The sequence below is a fragment of the Canis lupus genome, chromosome 5, assembly GCF_048164855.1.
Source record: "Canis lupus baileyi chromosome 5, mCanLup2.hap1, whole genome shotgun sequence".
Classification (NCBI taxonomy): Eukaryota; Metazoa; Chordata; class Mammalia; order Carnivora; family Canidae; genus Canis; species Canis lupus.
In genome coordinates, this window is record NC_132842.1 from 2,831,342 (window position 1) to 2,856,734 (window position 25,393).

Sequence of the window (25,393 nt, forward strand, 5' to 3'; positions counted from 1 at the left end):
GTGGTTCTAAATGAAACTTTCTTGTTGATTTTTATTTTAAAGCTTTTGTGTACTAAATTCCAACAAAATTTATCCAGCTTTAAGTCAATATGTCAATTATCATAGTGTCATTCAGAAGTTCCCATTTCCAGGCAAATACACATAAAAGAAGTAATTTCTGTATTGTTTATAGAAATGTTAATATCTTAGACATAACAAACTTAATTTCTTATATGTAAGTGCTTAATTACACCTTTCTCTTTAGATCTAAATGACTTCATGAGACATTGAAGGTGAAGGTAGGACCCGTTCCTCTGTTATGTTTTTTTTCAGACCACAGGAGAAAAAGCAGGGAGATTTTGAAAGTTGTCCTTTTTCCATCAAATAAGGTAACCTCTCAGCCACGTCTGGCAGTTAAAAAATTTTGGAAGTGGACAGAATATCTTTTTTTAAAGAAATTTAAGACAATGTTTTCTATTTAGAATTTGAAAGGATTTACTCTTAGCCAAGGCTGAAACTCAAAGGTTAGAATCACTTCAAAGGATCAAAGCATTCATGATTATAAAAATGGTTTTACAAAAAAAAAAAAAAAAAGGTTTTACTATAAGTTGTCAAAAGAGATGCATGCCTTTTCAAAAAGAGAGTAGCTTTAAAATTATTTGGGGATCTATTATTACTCTATTTTAATAATTAAAACATTTTAATGTTCTTTAAGTAGTACACACATTTATTTTTTAAAAGAAACATTTTGAGGTTAATTTACATATAACAAAGTGCACTCATTTAAAGTATATTGTATGATAAATTTTGACAAGTAAACACATACGTGTAATGTCCACCTAAATCAAGATATAAAACATTTCCATCACTCCAAAAAGTTAATACATCATTGGCAATCAGTCCCCACCATGTGTGTACCCAAGCAAACACTGATCTGTTTTCCGACAGTATCAGATTAACTTTGCCAGTTCTAAAACTGCATACAAATGTGGCAGCCCTGGTAGCTCAGTGGTTTAGCACCGCCTTCAGCCCAGGGTGTGATCCTGGAGACCCAGGATCAAGTCCCATGTTGGGCTCCCTGCATGGAGCCTGCTTCTCCCTCTGCCTGTGTCTCTGCCTCATTATTCTCATCAATAAATAAATAAAATCTTTTAAAAAATAAAAAAAAATAAAACTTCATGCAAATGGAACCATTTAGTGTGTACTCTTTTTTGAATAGTTTCTTTCATTTGGCATAATATTTGAGGGATTTGCCCATATTGCTGAGTGTTCCAGTAGTTCATTCTTTTTTGTTGCTGACATATATTCTATTTTGTGAATATACCACAATTTGATCATATTTTTCATTTTTTGATGAACTTTTGGGTTGTTTCTAGGTGTTAAATATTATGAGTAAAATTGATATGAATATTCATGTGAAAGTGTGTGGATGTGTTTTCACTTCTCTTGGGTAAATACCTACAATTGGTATTTGATTGCTGGGCCTTATGGTAAACACATTTTTTACTCTATAAGAAATATTAAACTATTTCCAAAATGAATGTATTATTTACATGCCACCATCAATATTATAAGGATTGCACTTGCTACATATAAGTTACTGAGAGTTGGTATTGGTAGTCTTTTTAAAAATTTAGCTATTCTAGTGAGTGGGTAGTGAATCTTCTTATGGTTTTGATTTCAATTTTCCTGATGACTGGACATTGAGCATCCTTTCATGTGCTTATGATTCATTTCTAGATTTTCTATTAGATTTCTTTTAGATTTTTTTATTTGGGTTGTTTTGAGTTAAAAAAAGTTTTTCTATATATTCAGGTAATGAATCATCTGTCAGATATATGTATTATGAATATTTTTTTGTAGTCTGTGGCTTGCCTTTTTATTTCTTTAATACTATCTTTTGATGGGGAGAAGTTTTAAATTCTGGTAAAGTCCATATAAAATTTCTTTATGGTTTGTGCTTTTTGTGTCCTTTAAGAAGTCTTCGCTTATCTGAAGATTGCAAAGATTTTCTCCAAAGTTGCTCCTAGAAGTTTTATAGTTTTAGTTCTTACATTTAGGTATATAAGCCATTCTGAGTTAAATTTTGTGTGTGGAGTGAGAAGTTCAAGGGTTTTGTTTTGTTTTCATAAGAATATCCAGTTGTGTCAGCTACTTTGCAAACTTTGTGAAAAATTAAATAACTTTGCAAACTTTATGGAAAATCAATTGACAAAATCAAATATCCACCAATGCATAAATATATTTCTGGATTTTTCCTCATTTTCTTGATTTTTTAAATTTTTATTTTTTAAGGATTTTATTTATATATTTGATAGAGAGAGAGCACACACACAAGAGAGCACAAGCAAGGGGAATGGCAGAAGCAGACTCCTCACTGAGTAGGGAGCCCCAATGCATGGCTCTCTCCCAGGACCCCAGGCAGGATCATGACCTGAACTGAAGGCAGACGCTTAACCAACTGAGCCACCCAGGAGGTCCTTCACTTTCCTGATTATTGTAGCTTTATAGTAAGTCTTTTTTTTTTTTTTAATTTTTATTTATTTATGATAGTCACAGAGAGAGAGAGGCAGAGTGTACACAGGCAGAGGGAGAAGCAGGCTCCATGCACCCGGAGCCTGACATGGGATTTGATCCCGGGTCTCCAGGATCGCGCCCTGGGCCAAAGGCAGGCGCCAAACCGCTGCACCACCCAGGGATCCCTATAGTAAGTCTTAAAATCAGGCAGTGTAAGACCTCCAACTTTGTCCTTCTTCCAAACTATTTTAACTACTTTAGGTCCTTTGGATTTCAATATAAATTTTAGAATCAGCTTTTCAATTTCAAAAATCCTTCTGGAACTGTGATAGAGATTGCACGAAATCTATGGATTAAGGTGCTATTTTCCAACCCATGAACATAGATACCTCTTCATTACTGAGGTCTTTTAAATTTTTGCTCAGAAATGTTCGAGTTTTCAAAGGAAAAAAATGTTTTCACTGTATAGATCTTGCACATATGATGTTAAATTTATCCCTATTTCATTTTGCATATTATTATAAATGATGTTAATATTAATTTTCTAATTATTTGTTGCTTGTATGTAAAAATATAATAGGCTTTTTCTATATTGACCTTGTATCAGGTGATCTTGTTTATATAACTTATTAGCCCTATAAGCCTTTTTGTACATTCCTTAGGATTGCCTTCATACACAAATATGTCCCTGTAAATAAAGATAGTTTTACTTCTTTCTTTTTAACTTTTGAGCCTTTCTTTTTCTTACTTTTACACTAGAGAGGCCCTCTAGAAAAATGGAGAAGTGGTGAAGGTAAATGTCCACTTTATTGTCAGTCTTAGGGTGAAAGCATTTGGTAGCTTCACCATTAGGTAGGTTTTATTTTAGGCTTTTTTGGGTTTTAGTTGTTGCTGGTTTTTTGTTTGTTGTAGATGTCTTTTATCAGGTCAAAAAAAAATTCTTTGAATTACTTGTTGATTAAGAACGTGGCTTTGTTTTTTTATACCATAAAATCGTGTTAAATTTGCTTTGCTTTTCATGTATTGAGAAAATCATATTTTTCTCTTCTATTATGCTAATGTGGTGAATTTCATTGACTCTTTAATAGATTTTTTTTGCATAATGTCTCTATTGAGATATATTTCACATACCATATAATTTATTCATTTAAAGTGAATGATTCAATGGTCTTTAGTATGTTCTCAGAGTTGTACACATATCACCACAATCAATTTTAGAACATTTCAACACTTCAAAAAGAAACCCTCATCTATAATTAGTCACTTCACATTTACTCTCTACTCTTCCAGCCAGGGACACACAATAATCCACTTTTTTTTCTGTATAGATTTGGCAATTCTGGACATTTCATGTAAATGTGTGGTCTTTTGAAACTGGCTTCTTTTACTTATACTAAAGTTTTTAAGATTTACCCAAGAAGGTGCATTAGTACTTCATTTATTTGTATGGCCCAGTAATATTCCATTATATAGCTAGACCACATTTTATTTAATCATTTATCAGTTGTTGGTGTTGTTGCCACTTTCGTCTCTTAGGAACAATGCTACTATAGTATTTGTGCACAAATTATTGTATATGTAGGTTTTCATTTCTCTTAGGTGTATATTAGGAGTAAACTGCTGGGCCATGCAGTTTGATCTTGAAGACTACTTGGCTGCTTCTCAAAGAGGCTGTACCGTTTTACATTCTCAATGGTAGTGTGGGGAAGGGTCCAATTTCTCTACATTTACACCATCTTTGTTATTATCTTTAGCGTTGTAGCTATCTTACTGGGTGTGAGGTGGCATCTCATTGTGGTTTTGATTTGCATTTCCCTAATAGCTGATATAAGTGCTTTATCAGATATATAACTTGCAAATTTTCTTCATTTTGTGAATTGTCTTTTCAGTTTCTTGATGATATCCTTTGAAACACAAGAGTTTTAGTTTATTTTTAATTTTTTGAAGGATGAGAGTTTTTAATTTTTATAATGTTCAATTTATTTTTTCTTTTGTTGTCCATACTTACAGTGTCGTATCTTCCAGAACCCATTGCCTAATTTAAAATTATGAAGACTTACTCCTGTTTTTTCCTTTAAGAGTTTTATACTTACAGCTCTTACACTTACGTCTTTGATTTATTCGTGGTTAGTTTTTGTACATGGTATGAGATAGGGGATCCAATGTATATTCTTTTGCATGTGACTTTTGGTTGTCCCAGCACACTTTGTTAAAAAGACTATACTTTTCCTCACTGAATTGTTGTGGACCCATAGTCAAAAATCAATTCCTTGTAAATGTGAAGGTTTATTTATGGACTTTCAATGTGGGTCATTATGTCAGAACCACACGGTCTTGACTACTTAGCTTTCTAATAAGTTTTGAGTTGGGAAGTGTGTGCTCTTTAAATTTGTTCTTGTTTTTCAAGATTGTTTCAGCTATCTGGGTCCTTTAAATTTCCATATGAATTTTAGCATCACCTTGCCAATTTCTGCAAAGAAATCAGCTGGAATTATAGTAAATACATTGAATCTATAGATTAATTTGTGAGTAATGCCATCTTAACAATATTAAGTCTTTTAATCCATGTATGTGGGTTATTTTCCATCTATTTAGATCATCTTTAATTTTTCAACAATGTTTTATGATTTTTAAAGTATAAGTTTTACATTTCTCTTATTAAAATTTATTCCTCAGTATTTTATTTCTTTGCATGCTACTGTAAATGGAATTACTTTCTTAGTTTCATTTTCAGATTAGTCATCAGAAATGTATATACATACAGTTGAGTTTTGCATATTGATCTTGTATCCTGCCATCTTGCTGAACTCATTTACTAGTTTTAATTTTTTTTAGTGAGTTTTTTTAGAATTTCTACATAAAAATAATTTCATCCGCTAACAGAGATCATTTTACTGTCTTCCCAATCTGGATGCCTTTTTTAAAAATTTATTTATGATAGTCACACAGAGAGAGAGAGAGAGAGGCAAAGACGTAGGCAGAGGGAGAAGCAGGGTCCATGCTGCTTCGACGTGGGATTCGATCCCGAGTCTCCAGGATTGCGCCCTGGGCCAAAGGCAGGCGCCAAACCGCTGCGCCACCCAGGGATCCCCTGGATGCCTTTTATATCTTTATTTTGGGTAATTGCCATGACTAGAACCTCCAGTACAATATTGAGTAGAAGTGGTAAAAGGAGATATTTTTGTCTTATTCCTGATCTTAAAGTGAAAGTATTTAATCTCTTACCATTAAATATGAAGCTAGCTGTGCATTTTTTGGAGATGCTATTTATTAGGTTAAAGAAGTTCCCTTTGGGTAACCCGGGTGGCTCAGCGATTAAGCACTGCCTTCGACCCAGGGCATGATCCTGGAGACCTGGGATTGAGTCCTACATCCGGCTCCCTGAATGGAGCCTGCTTCTCCCTCTGCCTGTGTCTCTGCCTCTCTCTCTCTCTCTCTCTCTCTCTGTGTCTTGTGGGACCCAGGAAATTTAACAAAATCTCCTACCCCTGGACAAGCAGAGCAGGACTGACTCTATTTTGGGCTACACCCGCCTTGTGCTGACCTGCTTATTACTTAGGGCACTGCCCCGCCCTAGTCAAAGACCAGGACATCCAGCTTCCAAAAACAAACAAACAAACAAACAAAACAAAACAAAACAAAAGACCAGGGCACACCCTAATGGAAATCCGGCTCAGTGGACCAGCATGACTGTGCAACTTTCTGCGTATCCCATTGGCCACCGGCCCCTATAAAGTTGCTAAGGCTCTTAGTCTCAGCGTCCAAGTCCCTGCTCCGCTGTGTCGGGTACACTTGGACCCAGGCTCGAGCTTGTAAATAAACCCTCGTGTGTTTGCATCGGTGTCGGCTCCTTGGTGGTTTCTCGGATTCGCGATCTTGGGCACAACAGTCTCTCATGAATAAATAAATAAAATCTTAAAAAAAAAAAAAAAAAAGAAGTTCCCTTCTATTTCTTGTTTAAGTGTTTTGTTTTTTTTTTTTAATTTTTAAATTTTCCCAAATGCTTTTTCTACATCTATTGAGATGATTATGTGGTTTTTGCCCTTAATTGTATGATATGTATTACATTAAGTGATTTTAAGATGTGAAGCCACCTTTGCATTTCTGGGATAAATTCCACTTGATGATGGTGCTTAATTCTTTTAAAATGTTTGTTTCAATTTGCTAGTGTTTTGTTGTAGAATTTTGCATCTATTTTCAGAAAAGATATTGGTCTTCAGTTTTCTTTTCTCATGAGGTCTTTTTCCGGTTTTGGCCTCAGTGTAATGGCGTGATAAAATGATTTGGAAAGTGTTTTATCCTCTTTTATTTTTTTGGAAAAGCCTGGGAAGAATTGGTATTTTTTTAGATTTTATTTCAATTCAAGCTAGTTAACATATAGCATATTATTAGCTCCAGGGGTAGAATTTAGTGATTCATCACTTGCATATAACACCCTGTGCCCATGGCAACAAGCGCCCTCCTCAATGCCCATCACCCATTTACCCCAGCCCCTCACCCACCTCCCTTCCAGCGACCCTCAGTTTGTTTCCTATGTTCAAGAGTCTCTTATGGTTTATCTCCCTCTCTGTTTTTACCTTATTTTATCCCCCCCCCTTCCCCTATGTTCATCAGTTTTGTTTCTTCAATTCCACATACGAGTGAAGTCATATGGTATTTGTCTTTCTCTGACTTATTTCACTTAGCATGATATCCTCTAGTTCCATCCATGTCGTTGCAAATGGCAAAATTTATTTCTTTTTTTGGATGGCTAAATAATATTCCACTGTGTATAAATAAAAAAATATATATATATGTATATAAAGAGAATTAGTACTAATCCTTATTTAAATGTTTGATAGAATTCATCAGTGAAGATATCTATGTCTGGTATATTTATTGTGGTAGTTTTCTAATTATATTCAATTTCTTTATTTATTACAGGTCTATTCAAGTTTTCTATTTCTTCTTGATTCAATTTCAGTATCTCTTTTAAGCATTTGTCTATTTCTTCTACATTATTTATTGGCATACAGTTATTCATAGTATTCCTTATAATCTTTTAAAATTTCTGTCTGCAGTATTGCTCCTCCTTTCATTTTTTATTATGTAAATCTGAGCCTTTTTCCTTCTTTTTGCTTTTTGTGTGGTCAGACTAGCTAAACATTTGTCAATTTTGTTTTCTTTTCTTTTTTTTTTTCAATTTTGTTTTCTTTTCAAAGAACCAAATCAGTCTTTTAAATTTTTCTGTGTTGTCTTTCTATTTTCCATTTTGCTTATCCATGCTTTAATCTTTATTATTTCCTTCCTTTTGTTTGCTTTAGGTTTAGTTTGCTTTTGTTCCCACTGTCTTCAAGCGGAAGTTAGCGATTTAAGATATTTTTCTTTTTAAATTTGTTGTTTATTTCCCTCCAAATACCGTTTTAGTTGCATTACATAAGTTTTGGTAAATTTTCTTCATTTTGACTCATCTCAAAGTGTTTTATTATCTTCCTTGTGATTTCTATTTTGATTCATTAGTTATTTGGGAATATATTGTTCTATTTCTACATGTTTGTGAGTCCCCAATTTCTTTTTGTTATTGATTTCCCTTTTTCACTCTATTATGGTTGTAGAACGTCCTTTATATAATTTAAAATAAAAAATCATTGATACTTGTTTATATTCTGGCAATGATCTATCTTGGTGAATGGACTTGAGAGATTCTGCTATTGTTTGGTCTATAAAGGTCTTTTAAGTATAGTTGGTTCATAAATATTGAAATCTCTATTTCCTTGTTTATCTTCTTTCTAGTTCTGTTATTGAAAGGAGAGTATTAAAGTCTCTATTATTGTCAAATTGTCTATATTCCCCTTCAATTCTGTCAGCTTTTGCATTTTGGTGGCTCTGTTGTTAAGTACATATATGTTTATAATTGTTGTATATTCCTGATAGGTTGAGTCTTTTATCATTACAAAATGTTCCTCTTAATTTCTAATCTATTTTAGCCTCTCCTGCTTTCTTATGATTGCTGTTTTATAATATATCTTTCTTCCACCCTTTTACTTCAATCTATTTGTATCTTTGAATATACGATGTATCTCTGGGAGCACCTGGGCAGTTCAGTTGGTTAAGTGTCCAACTTTTGATTTAGGTTCAGATCACAATATCAGGGTTGTGAGATAGAGTCCTGCATCAGGCTCTACACTGGCTGTGGAGCCTGCTAAAGATCCTCTCTCTCTCTACCTCTGCCCCTTCAACCCCATGTGCTTTCTCTCTCTCAAAAATAAATAAAATCAATCAATCAATCAATCAATCAATCAATCAATCTCTGGTGACAATATATAGTTGAATTTTCCCCCCAGTCTGACAGTTTTGGCTATTTTATTGATTGATGATATACTCACGTTTAATTTATATGGATACAATTGAAATTACATATACTACTTTATATTTTGTTTTTTATGTCTCATCATTTTTGTTCCTCTGTTCTTCCTTTACTATCTCTTTGTTTGTTTCTCTAGGGTTTACCAAATACATCTTAACTTATTAGAACCTACTTTAGACTTATATTCACTTAATTCCAGTGAGATATAGATATGACTATAGCTCTATTCCCTTTTTCCTTTTTGGTGCTGTTATTGTATATATCAAATCTATATATGTTACACATCCAATAATATAATGCTACAATTATTACTTTGTGTACTTTTAGGTCTATTAAAGGAGCTGAGAAAAGAAAAAAGCAAGTATGTATTTATAGACTTTGATATATTAACTTTAATATTTACAATTTCTGGTTCACTTCATTGCTCCTACAGATTTGAGTTGCCATCTGATATCATTTCCTTACTCCAATACAGCTTTTATCCCATATACCTTCTTTTTTTTTTGCTATTATGGGCAAATATATTTCTATATGTTATGGGTTTAATAATATGTTATATACGTATTATTCATATAATAGCTATTTAATCAGTTAAGAGAAGAAAAGCACAGAAATATATATATTTATACTGTCTTTCATAATTACATAATTACCTTTTTTAGTACTCTTGTCTTGTTATGTGGATATGAAGTGCTGTCTTGTGTCACTTGCATTTAGCCTGAAGAAGTTTCCTTACTAACTTAGTATTTATTATAAGGCAGCTCTGCAAGCAGTTTTTCATTTACCTGTAAATGTCTTTATTTCACCTTCATTTTAAAAATTGTTTTTCTGGGTAGAAGATTTTTGATTGGGGGCACCTGGGTGGTTCAGTGGTTGAGTCTCTGCCTTTGGCTCAGATCATGATCCTGGGGGTCCTGGGATCAAGTCTCACATTTGACTCCACACAGGGAGCCTGCTTCTCCCTCTGCCTATGTCTCTCATGAATAAATAAATAAAATCTTAAAAAAAAAAAAAGATTTTTGGTTGGATTTGTTTTTCTTTCAATACTTGTAATGTGTTATCCCACTACCTTCTGGTCTCCATTATTTCTGAAAAAAAAAATTGTTAATCTTATTAGAGTACCCTTGTAAGTGACGAGTCATTTAACTCTTGCTGCTTTAGAAATTTTCTCCTTGTCTTTGGCTTTCAGCATTTTTCCTATGATGTTTCCAGATGTGAAACATCCTGCGTTTATTTGAGTTCTTTGAGCTTCTTAGGTGTGCAAGTTTTTTAAAAATCAAATTTGGGGTGTTTTCACGTCATCATTTTGTCTAGTTTTTTCCCTGCTCCTTTCCCCTCTCCTTCTGGTACTTCCCTTACTTAATGGTATCCCACAAGAAAGGGCAACCCTCTTGCCCTGTTGGTGGGGTTGAATCTGGTGAAGCCACTTCCGAAAAGAGTATGGAGTTTCCTCAAAAAGCTAAAAATAGAATTACCCTATGATCCAGCAATCACACTATTAAGTATTTACCCAAAGAATGCAAAAACACAAATTTAAAGAGATACATGCACTTCTATGTTTACAGCAGCATTATCTACAATAGCCAAATTATGGAAACAGTCCAAGTATCCACCAATTGATGGATGAATAAAGAAGATGTGGTCTATATACAGTAGAATATTAGCCATAAAAAGAATGAAATCTTGCCATTTGCAATGACATGGAAGAGCTAGAGAGTATTATGCTAAGTGAAATAAGTCTGTTGGGGGAAGACAAATACCACATCTTCTTTATCTACTTATATGTGTAATTTAAGAAACAAAACAAATGAGCAAAGGGTGGGGAGAGAAAGTGTCAAACTGAGAAACAGATTCTTAAGTATAGAGAAAAAGCTAATAGTTCCCAGAAGGGAGATGGCTGGGAAGATGGCGGAAATAGGTGATGGGGGATTAAGGAATGCACTTATGATAAACAGCAGGTGCTGTATGGAAGTGTTGAATCACTGTATTGTACACCTGAAACTAATATTATACTATATGGTAACTAACTGGAATTTAAACTAAAACTTAAAAAAAAGGGGGTATCCTACATTTCTCTGTTCATTATTCTTCATTCTATTTTCTTTCTATTCCTTGGACCTCATAATATATCTTCCTATCTTCAAGTTCATTAATTATTTCTTCTGCCACTTTAAATCTACTATTGAGTTCCTCTAGTCATTTTTCATTTGATTATTGTAATTTTCAACTCTAAAATTTCCATTTGTTTTTAAAAATAATTTCCTTATCTTTATAGACATTTTCTATTTGGTGTGACATTGTCATCATAGCTTCCTTGTTAAGCTGTCTACTTCATTTGATATTACACACAACTGTTAGTCTTCACTAACTGCTAGCTGATGATGCTCTGTTGTTCTACACAATGTCCAAAGGAGGTAGAAGGCCATAGCTCAAGTGCCACAGAGTCATGCTGTTCTTACAGAGATTTAATAGATTTTTAAAGAAGAGTGTTTCTTTATTTGATATTTTCCCTTAGGACAATTACAATTTTTGCCAGTTATGGTGTTTCACTGGGAACAGGTGCATGGAGCTCTTCATGTCACCATTCCAGAAGCATTTTTTGCTTTTTTTTTTTTCTTTTGAGAGAGAGAGAGGAAGAGTGAGCATGACCCAAGGGGAGAGGGGCAGAGGGAGAGACTCTCAAACAGGCTGCATGCTCAGGCAGATCCAGATGCAGGGCTCTATCTCAGGATCCTGAGATTATGACCTGAGCAGAAATCAAGAGTCAGATGCTTAATTAACTGAGCTACCTTAGGTGCCCCTTTGCTTTGTTTTTTAATTCTAGAGAGGATACTTTTATTTTTATAATATATAAAAAGTATATAAGTAGATCTAAATTTTAACACATAACATTAATGGTAATAATCCTGGGTATGGAATTGAGTGGTTTATTTTATTTTATTTTTTTAAATTTTTAAAATTTATTTATGATAGTCACACAGAGAGAGAGAGGCAGAGACATAGGCAGAGGGAGAAGCAGACTCCATGCACCGGGAGCCGGACGTGGGACTCGATTCCGGGTCTCCAGGATCGCGCCCTGGGCCAAAGGCAGGCGCTAAACCGCTGCGCCACCCAGGGATCCCCTGAGTGGTTTATTTTAATGAGATTTACTGAAGTGTAATTAAACTAAAATATGTGCATCCATTTTAGGTGAACCTTTCAATGAGCTTGACAAATACAACCACAGCATATTTAAGATATAGAACATTTCTATCATCACCATATTTAAGATAAAGATCATTTCTCTAATCTGTCCTTTTTCAATAATCTCAACCCCAACTATGTCTTCTAGAATTTTACTGAAATATACTTTTATGTTTGGCCTCTTTCATTCAGGATGTTTCTGAGATTTATCAATGTTGCTGCATGTAGTAAAGTTTATTTCTTTTTATTGTTGAGTAGTATTACACTGTTTCCTCATAGCATAATTTGTTTATCCAGTTGTCTGTTGATGAACATTTGGGTTATTTCCAGTTTTTGAAAATTATCAAGAAAGTTGCTAAGAATATTTATGTACAAGTTCTATATAGACATATATTTACATTTTTCTTGAATAAATAAGTAGAATTGCTTATATTTTGGCTTTATACTTTTGACATTTGTTTTCAAAGTGATTGTAACATTTTACATTCCTACCAGCAATGTATGGAGGAGTTCTAGTTGTTCTACAACTCACCAGCATTTGTTACTGTCAGTCTTTCAAATTTTAGCCATTCAAGTTGCTGCAGTGATATTGTATTTTCAATTCTTGTTTCTCTGACGACTAATAAAGCTTGGTACCTTTTCATGCGCTTGACTGATTTTTAAAAATTGTGATAAAATACACAAAGCATAAAATTTACCATCTTAACCATTTTTATGTGTACAGTTCAGTTGGCATTTTAGTACAACCATATTGTTGTACAATCATCTACATCCATCTACAGAAAGCTTCTCATTTTGCAAAATTGAAACTCTGTACCTATTAAATAACAATTTCTGATCTTCCTCTCCCCCAAGATCCTGGCAATTATTGTTCCACTTTCCATCTCTGAATTTTATGACTCTAGGTTACTCATATAAGTGGACTCATACAGTATTTGTCCTTTTGTGACTGGCTAATGTCATGTAATACAATGTCCTCAAGGTTCATCCATGTTGAAGCATGTGTTAGAACTCTTTTTTTTTTAATTTATTTTTATTTATTTACTTGTGAGAGAAGAGAGAAAAATAACATTAGTGGGGAGTGGGGAGAAGCAGACTCCCTGCAGAGCAGCAGGCCTGATGTGGGGCTCATTCCCAGGACCCTGAGATCATGATCTGAGCTGAAGGCAGATTTTTAACTGATGGAGCCCCCCAGGTGCCCCCAGAATCCCTTTTCCTTTTTATACCTGAATAATATTTCATAGTATTTATACACTACCATATTTTGTACCACATTTTGTTTATCCATTCATTTGTTGATGGATCTTTAGGTTGTTTCCACATTTGGCTCATGTGAATAATGCAGAATAACAAGGGTGCAAAATATGTGTTTTGGTCTCTGCTTTCAATTCTTTGGGGATATAAACCCTGAAGTGGAATTGGTGGATTATATGGTTATTGTGTCATTTATTTTTTAAAGAACTGTTTACATAGTGGCTGTACAAAATAGTACATACTTATATTTTAATATAAAATAATATTCTCATCAATAGTGCACAAGGGTTCTAATTTTTCCACATCCTCATCAACACTTGGTTGGGTATTTTTTGTTTGTTTGTAATAATAGCCATCATAATGGATGTGAGATGACATTGTGGTTTTGATTTGCATTTCCCTAATGATTAGTGATGTTGAGCATCTTTTCATGTGTTTTTGGGTATTTGCAAATCTTTTTGAGAGTAACACCTTCTCATGTGGTATATGTATACAAAGGAATATTACCCAGCCATTAGAAACGACAAATACCCACCATTTGCTTCGACATGGATGGAACTGGAGTGTATTATGCTGAGTGAAATAAGTCAATCGGAGAAGGACAAACATTATATGGTCTTACTCATTTGGGTAATATAAAAAATAGTGAAAGGGAATAAAGGGGAAAGGAGAAAAATTGAGTGGGAAATATCAGAAAGGGAGACAGAACATGAGAGACTCCTAACTCTGGGAAAAGAACAAGGGGTGGTAGAAAGGGAGGTGGGGTGGGGTGGGGTGACTGGGTGATGGGCACTGAGGGGGGCACTTGATGGGATGAGCACTGGGTGTTTTTCTATATGTTGGCAAATTGAACACCAATAAAAAATAAAATAAATGAATAAATAAATAAATAAATAAATAAAATTTAAAAAAGAGAGTAACATCTTCTCAAGTCCTTTGCCCATTTTCAAAATCATTCCTTTTTTTTCAACTGTTGGAATTCTTTATATATATATATATATATATATATATATATATATATATAAAATATTAACCCCTTACTAGATGTATTATTTACATATATTTTCTCCTATTCTGTGGGTTGCATTTTCACTCTGTCGATCATGTTCTTTGATGCATAAAAGTTTTTAATTTTGATGTAGTTCAATTTATCTATTTTTAATTTTGTTGTCTGCGCTTTTTAGTGTCATATCCAAGAAATTACTGCCCTTGATTCACTTTGAATTAAATTTTGTATATGGTATAAGGTAAGCATCCAACTTCATTCTTTTGCATGTAAAAGTGTTTGGGTTAAATTGGTGTTTCTTCCTCAAATGTTTGATTGAATTTTATAATAAAGCCACCTGAACCTGAATTCTTTGTGGAAATTTGAAATTAAGGATTCTATTTCTTCAGAAGATAGGAACGTTCAGATTTTTATTTCTTTCTGTGTTAATTTGGTAATCTCTATCTTTCATGGAATTGTCTAGTCTATCATAAGTACTATCTGAATTGTTAAATATACTAATATATTATTAATATTTCTTATTTTATTTCTGGAGAATCTGTGATGGTGCTGCTTCCTTAATTCTTGGTATTAACAGTTTACTTTCTAATTCATTTTTTTGACTAATCTAGCTAGAGGTTTACCAATTTTTTTTCAATTAGCAATAATCGATAAACCTCATTGGCTATGATATTGCCACTGCACAAAGCTCCACTTTTTTTTTTATATATATATATTTTTTATTTATGTTAGTCACAGAGAGAGAGAGAGAGAGAGGCAGAGACATAGGCAGAGGGAGAAGCAGGCTCCATGCACCGGGAGCCCGATGTGGGATTCGATCCCGGGTCTCCAGGATCACGCCCTGGGCCAAAGGCAGGCGCTAAACCGCTGCACCACCCAGGGATCCCCTCCACTTTTTTTTTTTTTTAAGATTTTATTTATTTATTCATGAGAGAAACAGAGAGGCAGAGACATAGGCAGAGGGAGAAGCAGGGTCCCTTTGGGGAGCCCAATGTGGGACTTGATCCCAAGACCCCAGGATCACGACCTGAGCCAAAGGCCAACCTCAATCACTGAGCCACCCAGGTGCCCCAAGGTTTACCAAACTTATTGATCTTTTCAAAGAAGTGGTTCTTTTGATTGATTTTCTCTATTTTTGTCTGGTTTTGGCTTCATTAATTTCCAATATAATCTTTATTGTTTCTTCCTTCTATTTTTCTAAGATGGGATCTAAGGTAATTGATTTTAGGTCTTCTTAATTATTTATGTATTTGTCGTTGAAAAATATTTTTAAAATGTATTTTAGAAAGAGAGAGATTGTGAGTGAACAGGAGGAGGAACAGAGTGGGAGGGAATGAGAATTTGAAGCAGACTCCACATTGAGCAAAGAGCCTGACTTCAGGCTCAAACACAACTGCAAGATCATGACCTGAGCTGAAACTGAGAGTCCAGCACTTACCACCCACTTGCCCCTTGATCTTCTTTTTTAATATAAATACCTAATGCTTTTTTTCTCTAAAGCATAACTTTAGCTAAGTACATCCCACAGATTTTGTAGAAATATTTTCTCATTGTTCTTACAATTTCTTTTTTGACTATGGTTTATTTAATTTCCAAATATTTTGTGCTTTATAGTTATCTTTAGTTATTGATTTCTAACTAAATTGCATTTTGTAAGGGCTCTATGTGATTTCTATCCTGTTGAGTTTATGGAGACTACTTTTATGGCTCAGCATATGACAAATGTCCCATTGGCACTGATAACACTGCAAAGTCTGCCATTGCTGGGTGAAGTGTTCTTTAAAAGATAATTAGATCCACTTATGTGAAAGGATTATTCAAGTTTTCTATATTCATATCTGTTTTTCGATCTGCTATTTCTATTAATTATGGAGGTGCTGAAATATCCAACTCTAATTGTGGATTTGTCTTTTTCATTTTTGTCAGTTTTTTCCTCAGATATTTTGGGGTGTTTTTTTTTTTTGTCTGTTTTTTATTTTTCTGTTTATTTCAAGTTTTTATTTAAATTCTAGTTAGTTAGCGTATACAAAATTGATTTCAGGTGTAGACTTTAGTGATTCATCACTTTGCATATAACACACAGTACTCATGACAAGTGTCCTCCTTAATACTCATCACCCATTTAGCCCCTCCCCCAGCCACCACCCTCAACACAATTCTCAGTTTGTTTTCTACAGTTAAGAGTCTCTTAGAAAAAAAAAAAAAAAAAAGAGTCTCTTAGGATTTGTTTCCCTCTCTCTTTTCTTTCTTCTCATATGTTCATCTGTTTTATTCCTTAAATTCCACATATGAGTGAAATCATACAGCGTTTGTCTTCCTTTGATTGACTTATTTTGCTTAGCATAACCCTCTAGCTCCATCTCTGTCATTGTAAATGGCAAGAGTTCATTCTTTTTTTTTTTCAAAGATTTTTTATTTATTTATTCATGAGAGACACAGAGAGATAAAGAGGCAGAGGCACAGGCAGAGGGAGAAGCAAGCTCCATGCAAGGAGCCGGATATGGAACTTGATCCCAGGTCTCCAGGATCATGCCCTGGGCTGAAGGCAGTGCTAAACCACTGAGCCACCGGGGCTGCCCAAGTTCATTCTTTTTAATGGCTGAGTAATATATACCACCTCTTCTGTATCCATTCATCAGTCGATGGACATTTGGGCTCTTTTCTATAGACTATTTGGCTATTGTTGATAATGCTGATATAAACATCAAGGTGCATATGCCCCTTCAAAACTGTGTTTTTTGTATCCTGTGAGTAAATACTTAGTGGTTATAATTGCTGAATTGTAGGGTAGTTGTATTTTTAACTTTTTGAAGAAACTCCATACTGTTTTCTAGAGTGGCTACAATAGTTTGCATTCCCACCAACAGTGTAACAGGGCTCCTCTTTCTCTGTATCCTTGCCAACATTTGTTGTTTCCTGTGTTATTAGTTTTAGCCATTCTGACAGGTGTGAGGTGGTATCTCTGTGGCTTTGATTTGTATTTCCTTGATATGAGTGATGTTGAGCATCTTTTTAAAAAGATTTATTTATTTATTAGAGAGAAAGAGAGCATGGAGAAGAGGGGCAGAGGGAGAGGGAGAGAGAGAGAGAATCTCAAGCAGACTCCCCGTTGAGCACAGAGCCCAATGCAGGGCTTGATCTCACAACCCAGAGCTCATGACCTGAGTTGAAATCAAGAGTCTCATGATTAACCAACTGAGCCACCCAGACATCCCAGTGATGTTAGCATCTTTTCTTTTCTTTTTAAAATTTAAATTCAATTAAAATTTAAATTTCATATAGTGTATCATTGGTTTTAGAGGTAGAGTTCAATAATTCATCAGTTGCATATAACACCCAGTGCTCATCACCTCACATACTCTCCTTAATTCCCATCACTCAGTTATCCCATTCCCCCACCCACCTCTGCTCCAGCCACCCTCAGTTTTTTATAGTTAAGAGTTTCTCATGATTTTTTTCTCTCCCTGATTTTTTTCTCTCCCTTTTTCTTTCCATTCAGTTATCCCCCCTTTCCTCTATGATCCTCTGCCCTGTTTTTATATTCCACACATCACATCTACACTCTTTCCATAGTTTGGATATTGTGGACATTTGAGGCATCTTTTCATGTGTCTGTTATGCATTCTGTGTCTTCTTTGGAAAAATGTCTGTTCATGTCTTCTACCCGTTTCTTAACTGGATTATTTATTTTTTGGGTGTTGAGTTTGATAAGTTCTTTATAGATTTTGGATATTAACCCTTTATCAGATAAGTCATTTGCAAATATCTTCTTTCATCCTGTAGGTTGTCTTTAGTTTTGTTGGTTTTTTCCTTCACTGTGCAGAAACTTTTATTTTGACAAAGTCCCAATAATCCATTTTTGCTTTTATTTCTCTTGCCTCCAGTGGCATGTCCAGTAAGAAGGTGCTGCAGCAGAGGTCAAGGAGGTTGCTGTCTGTGTTTCCTCTAGGATTTTGGTTGTTTCTATCTCACATTTAGGTCTTTCATCCATTTTAAATTTATTTTTGTGTATGGTGTAAGAAAGTGGTTGAGTTTCATTCTTCTGCATGTTGTTGTCCAGTTTTCTCAACACCATTTGTTGTCATTTTTCCATTGGATATTATTTCCTGATTTGTCAAAGAAAGATTAGTTGATCATATAGTTGTGGGTCCATTTCTAGGTTCTCTATTCTGTTCCATTGATCTATATGTATGTTTTTGTGCCGATACCATACTGTCCTGGTGACTACAGTTTTGTAACATAGCCTGAAGATGGGAATTGTGATGCCTCTAGTTTTGCTTTTCTTTTTTAAGATCATGTTGGCTATTTGGGATCTTTTGTGGTTCCATACAAATTTTAAGATTGCTTATTCTAGCTCTGTGAAGAGTGCTGGTGGTATTTTGATAGGGATTGCATTGAATGTGTAGATTGCTTTGGGTAGTATAGACATTTTAACAATATTTGATCTTCCAATCCATGAGCATGGGAAGTTTTTCCATTTCTTTGTGCCATCTTCAATTTATTTCATAAGCATTCTATAGTTTTCAGCATGCAGATCTTTTATGCTTAGGCTTTTTCCTAGGTACCTTATGGTTTTGATGCAACTGTAAATTGGATTGATTCCTTAATTTCTCTTTCAGTTGCTTCATTTTTGGTGTATAGAAATGCTATCTCTGGGTGGCTCAGCGGTTTAGCCCCTGCCTTTGGCCTAGGGTGTGATCCTGGAGTCCCGGGATCGAGTCCCGGCATAGGGCTCCCAGCATGGAGCCTGCTTCTCCCTTTGCCTGTGTCTCTGCCTCTCTCTCTCTTTCTCTATGTCTATAATAAATAAATCTTTTTTTTTTTAAGAAATGCAACGGATTTCTATACATTGATTTTATATCCTGTGACTGCTTAATTTGTGTATCAGTTCTAGCAATTTTTGGGTGGAATCTTTCAGGTTTTCTACGTAGAGTATCATGTCATCCACAAATAGTGAAAGCTGCTTGATTTCTTTCTTACCAATTTGGATGCCTTTTATTTCTTTCTGTTGTCTGATTGCTGAGGCTAGGACTCCTAGTACTATGTTAAATAACAATGGTGAAAGTGGATATCTCTGTCTTCTTCTTGACTTTAAAGGAAAAGCTCTCAGTTCTTCCTACTGAAGATGGTATTAGCTGTGGTGTTTTCAAGTATAGCCTTTATGATGTGAGGTACGTTCCCCCATCCTTACTTTGTTGAGAGTTTTTATCAAGAATGGACTCTGTAGGGGATCCCCAGGTGGCTCAGTGGTTTAGTGCCTGGCTTCAGCCCAGGACGTGATCTTGGAGTCCCAGGATCGAGTCTCATGTCGGGCTCCCTGCATGGAGCCTGCTTCTCCCTCTGCCTGTGAATCTGCCTCTCTCTCTCTCTCTCTCTCTGTCTCTCATGAATAAATAAAGTCTTTTAAACAAATTTTTTTAAATCTTTTTAATCATTTTGTTGGATAACTAGGTTTTTTTAATATTTTATTTATTCATGAGAGACACATGAATGAGTTTGGAAGTTTTCATTTCTATTTTTTGGAAACAGTTTGAGAAGAATAAATATTAACTCTTCTTTAAATGCATGGTAGAATTCCCCTGGGAAACCATTTGGCCCTAGACTTCTGTTTGTGAAGACATTTTTGATTAATTAAGTTCTCTGCTGGCTAGGGTTTGTTCAAATTTTCTATTTCTTCCTGTTTCAGTTTGGTAGTTTGTGTGTTTCTAGAAGTTTATCCATTTCTTCCAGATTGCCCAGTTTGTTGGCATATAGTTTTTCATAATATTCTCTTATTATTGTATTTCTGTCATGTTGGTTGTGTTCTCTCTTCTTTCCTTCGTGATTTTATTTATTTAGATCCTTATGCTTTTCTTTTTGATAAGTCTGGTGAGGGGTTTATCAATTTTACTAATTCTTTCAAAGAAATAGCTCTTAGTTTCCTTGATCTATTTTACTGCTTTTGTTTGTTTCTATATCATTTATTTCTGCTCTAATCCTTATTTCTCTTCTTCTGCAGGCTTTAGCCTTTATTTGCTTTTCTTTTGCTAGCTCCTTTAGATGTAAGGTTAGGTTGTGTACTTGAGACAGTTCTCACTTCTTGAGGTAGGCCTGTATTGCTATATACTTCCCTTTTATGACCACCTTTGGTGCATCCAAAGGATTTGGGCGGCCATGTTTTCATTTTCATTTGCTTCAATGTATTTTTTCATTCCTTCTTTAATTTCCTGGTTAACTCCTTCCTTCTTTGGTAAGATGTTCTTTAACCCCCATGTATTTGTCATGTTTCCAAATTTTTTCTTATGGTTGATATCAAGTTTCATAGTATTGTGGTCTGAAAACATGCATGGTGTGATCTCAGTCTTCTTGTACTTGTTAAGGCCTGATTTGTGACCCAGTATTATATGATCTATTTTGGAGAATGTTCTATGTATACTTGAAACGAATGTGTATTCTGTTGCTTTAGGATGAAATGTTGTGTATATATCTGCTAAATCCATCTGGTCCAGTGTGTCATTCAAAGCCATTGTTTCCTTACTGATTTCTGCTTAGATGATGTGTCCATTGCTATAAGTGGGGTGATAAGTCCCTACTATTATTGTACTATTATCAATAAGTTATTTTATGTTTGTTATTAATAATTTTATATATTTGGCTGCTCCCAAGTTAGGGGCATAAATATTTATCATTGTTAGATTTTCTTGTTGGATAGACTGCTTTATTTTGATTTAATGTCCTTCTTCATCACATGTTACAGTCTTTGGTTTAAAATCTAATTTGAAAAAAGAAAAAAAAACTAATTTGTCAGGATACCTGGGTGGCTTAGTGGTTGAGCATCTGCCTTTGGCTCAGGTTGTGAACCCAGAGACCTGGGATCGAGTCCCACATCAGGCTTCCTGCATGGACCCTGCTTCTCCCTCTGCCTATGTCTCTGCCTCTCCCTCTCTCTGTATCTCTTATGAATAAATAAATAAAATCTTTTTAAAAAATCTAATTTGCCTGATAAAAGTATAGTTATTGGGCTTTTTTTGATGTCTATTTGCATGTTAAATGGCTTTCCATCACCTTTTTCAATCTGCAGGTGTCTTTAGGTCTAAAATGAGTCTCTTTAGGCAGCATATAGATAGGTCTTTTCTCTTTTTTTTTATCCATTCTGATACCCTATGTCTTTTGATTGGCACATTTAGTCCATTTATATTTAGAGTGATTATTGATAGATATGAATTTAGTGACAGCGGATTATTACCTGTAAAGTTGGTGTTTCTGGAGATTTTCTCTGTTCCTTTCTAGTCTTTGTCACTTTTGGTCTTTCCCACTCAAAGAATGCCATTTAATATTTCTTGCAGAGCTGGTTTAGTGGTCTTGAACTCCTTCAGTTTTTGCTTGTCTGGGAAACTCTTTGCCTATCCTTCTATTCTGAATGACAGCCTGGCTGGACTAAGTATTCTTGACTTCATATTTTTTTCCATTGAGCACATTGAATATATCATGCCACTTTCTTCTGGGATGCTAAGTTTCTGTGGATAGATGTGCTGTGAACCTAATTTGTCTTCCCTTACTGGTTAAGAACTTTTTCTCTCTTGCTGCTTTCAATATTCTTTACTTGTCTGTGTATTTGTAAATCTTGGTATGTCTTGGTGCTGGCCAGTTTTAGTTGATTTTTTTTTAAATTTTTTAAAAATTATTTATTTATGATAGTCACAGAGAGAGAGAGAGAGAGAGAGGCAGAGACACAGGCAGAGGGAGAAGCAGGCTCCATGCACCGGGAGCCCGACATGGGATTCGATCCCCGGTCTCTAGGATCGCGCCCTGGGCCAAAGGCAGGCACTAAACCGCTGCACCACCCAGGGATCCCCAGTTTTTGTTGATTTTGATGGCAGTTCTCTGTGCTTCCTGGATTTCAATGTCTGTTTCCTTCCCCATATTAGGGAAGCTTTCAGCTATACTTTGCTTAAATAAACCTTCTCCCCACTTTTTCCTCTCTTCTTTTTCTGGGACTCTTATGATACAAATGTTATTACAATTTATGGAGTCACTGAGTTCCCTAAATCTATATTTGTGATCCAACATTTGTCTTTCCTTCTTCTATTCAGCTTCCTTATTTCCCATAATTTTATCTTCTATATCACTGATTCATTCCTCTGCTTCTTCCATCCTTGTTGTCAATACAGCCAGTCAGTTTTGCACCTTGGCTACAGCATTTTTTATTTCATTATGACTAGTTTTTAGGTATTTTATCTCTGTAGTAAGGGTCTCTCTGGTTTCTTTTATGCTTTTCTCAAGACCAGCTACATCTTTATGGTTGTTGTTTTAAGTTCTGGTTAAAGCATTATTTGTATCTGTTTTGATTAGATCCCTGGCTGTGATCTCTTCTTGTTCTTTCTTTTGGGGTGAATTCCTCCATCTTGGCATTTTTTTCTAGGTTTGTGTTAGGGAAGCCTGTTATGTTTCCTACTCCTGAGCATAATGGCTATATTAAGAATAGGTCACGTACTTTTCAGGGCCTGGTGCTTCAGGAAGTTTTTTTTGGTGTATGCTGTATGCACTCTACTGTTGTGTTTTGGCTACTTTCCCTCAGATCCATCCTCTCAGAGTTTCTCTTTGCCTGCAGTGGGGCAGTGTTTGGACCTAGTCCAGTGTGTGGCAAGTTTTAACTGAGTGTGTTTTGCTCTGCTTGTTAGAAAAGGCTAGATCATATTTGCACTAAAGCTGAAGGTTTGTAGCACTCTATGATCCGACTTGGTGCATATGGAGGGTTTGTGCTGGTCTTCTGGGGGAAGGGCCTGCTGCACTCATTCTCAGGGAAACTTACCCTAGTGGAGATGCATCTGCAGGTCACAGTGGGGGCTTGGTGTAAATGGCACGAGTCTCCACTGAGGGCACTCTTTTGTTCACTGAAGTATGTCTGTGCTGATGGGGGAATGGGGCAGGGTCACCCACTCTCTTGTCTCCAAAGAGGAGAATTCATGCTCACTACTGTTCAGGGAGCCCTCACAGAAAACTGAATAATCTCTCTTCTTGTGTCTCTGGCCCTGTCACAACCCTGCTTTCACCCTGTGTCTGAGCCATCACTCTGCCTACCTCAGGCACACCAGCTTGGTTTCAACACTCTGAGTTTTAGGGACCTGGCAGGGCACAGACCCCCACTAATCCTCTCAGGGAGAGTGTCACTGCACTGGGGCTCATGCTGGTTTTTCCCAGAAAAGCAATCCCATGACTCTGCTGGGGCTTGGCGTTTATGGCAAAACATAGCAAAACGTGCTTCCAGGTTAGCTGCCTTCAGCAGGTGCCTCTGGAGCTATGCTAATTAAGGGGCCACTCAATGGTGCCCCATTGTCTCTTTTGTCCTTTTCTCAACTGCATTCCAAGAAGGGAAACTGTCTTTCCCTGTGCACACCACAGTATCTTCAGACCATGTTGCCCATTCTGGGGCCTCTGTCTTCATTCCCCAAAGAAGCATTGTTAAGCTTGCCAGGCTCAAGCCCAGCAATGGAGCAGACTTCTAAAACTTCAGACTATGAGCTCCACGGCTTATAAAAACTTGCAATAATCAGCCCCTTTTCCTAGTCAATGGTTTTGGACAAGAGTTTTTCTTGTGGAATCCTTTATGTGCTGCTCCCCACCTCCCCACCCCAGCATGTCTCTCTTGGTGATCAGGGTTCCCTATCCTCCACAGCACCTGTAATTCTTTTCTCCCCTAAATCAACTCTCTGCAGCTCCTACCTTCCACGATGTGGCGTTTTTTCTTCCTTTAGATGTGCAATTTGTTCCCTCAGTCCTCAGATGGATTTCTTGGGTGTCAGAATGATTTAATATTTCTCTAGCTGTGTATGGGGGGGACAAGGTAAGTATAAGGTCCCCCTACTATTCCCTACTTCATGTATTTTGAAGCAGTTGGGTGTATTCACATTTAGGACTGTCATTTTCTCTTAGTAACTTGCCATTTTATTATTATGAAACATCCCTCTTTATCTCTGGGAGTAGTCCTTGTTCTAAAGTCTACTTTGTCCAATATGAAGATAGTCATTCCACTTTTCTTATGTTTCATGTTTACATGGTATGTATTTTTCTGTACTTTTACATTTATCCTTCCTGTATGTTTATTTATAAAGATTTTATTTATTTATGTGAGAGAGAGAGAGAGAGAGTGTGTGTGTGTGCTTCAATGGGGGGAGGGACAGAGGGAGAAGAAAAGGGAGAAGCAGACTCCCTGCTGAGGGGCAGCCCAGCCTGAGGCTGTATCCCAGGACCTGAGCAGAGGTGAGATGCATTTTTATTTTTTAGATTTTATTTATTTATTCATGAGAGATACACAGAGAGGCAGAGACATAGGCAGAGGGAGAAGCAGGATCCACACAGCCCAATGTAGTACTCAGTCCCAGGTCTCCAGGTTCACAACCTGAGCTGAAGGCAGATGCTCTACTGCTGAGCCACCTGAGCATCCCTAGAAGTCAGACACTTAACCAACTGAGCCACCCAGGCACCCCCTGTGTCTATATATTTAAAGTGAATTTCTTGTGGAAAGCCATATAGTAAGACTTGACTTTATTAGCCAATTGGACAATCTCTGACTTTTAATGAGAATATTTAATCCCTATGCATTACATGTAATTATTGACATGGCTAGGTTTAAATCTACTGTTTTGCTCTTTGTTTTCTATTTGTCCCATGTACTTTCTTTTTCCTTCTTTTCCTATCTTTTGGATTATTTTTTCGTACTCCATTTTATGTCCTCCATTGAATAATGTATTATACTATTTCATTTTTTAGTGATATAAAGCTTATGATAGACATCTTTAATTATTAGTGTACCTTCAAATGGTATTATGCCACTTCTACAATAATGTAAAATTTTCACCAGTATGTAGTAGATCCTTGAACAGCATGGTGGTAGGGGCACTGACTCCCCTCACAATGCAGTAAAAAATCTGAATATAACTTTTATTTTAAAAAAGATTTTATTTACTTATGCATGAGACACACACAAAGAAAGGCAGAGACATAGAGGGAGAAGCAAACTCCCTGCAGGAACCCCAATGTGGGACTCGACCCTGGACCCTCAGCATACCCTGAGCTGAAGGCAGACACTCAACCACTGAGCCACCCGTGCATCCCTGAATATAACTTTT

At 35.8% G+C, this 25,393-nt stretch overlaps 1 protein-coding gene across 5 annotated transcripts in view; it reads left to right on the plus strand.

Annotated features, from left to right (window-relative positions):
- CCNY (cyclin Y) overlaps window positions 1-25,393 on the plus strand; it is a 334,546-nt gene that overhangs the window by 25,583 nt on the left and 283,570 nt on the right. For 2 of the 5 annotated variants that reach the window (XM_072825247.1, XM_072825252.1), the window contains exon 3: window positions 9,170-9,203. The exons of the other annotated variants lie outside the window; for them this stretch is intronic. The gene's annotated coding sequence lies outside the window, so the exon portion shown is untranslated. The remainder of the gene's footprint in view (window positions 1-9,169; window positions 9,204-25,393) is intronic. 5 annotated transcript variants of the gene reach the window in all.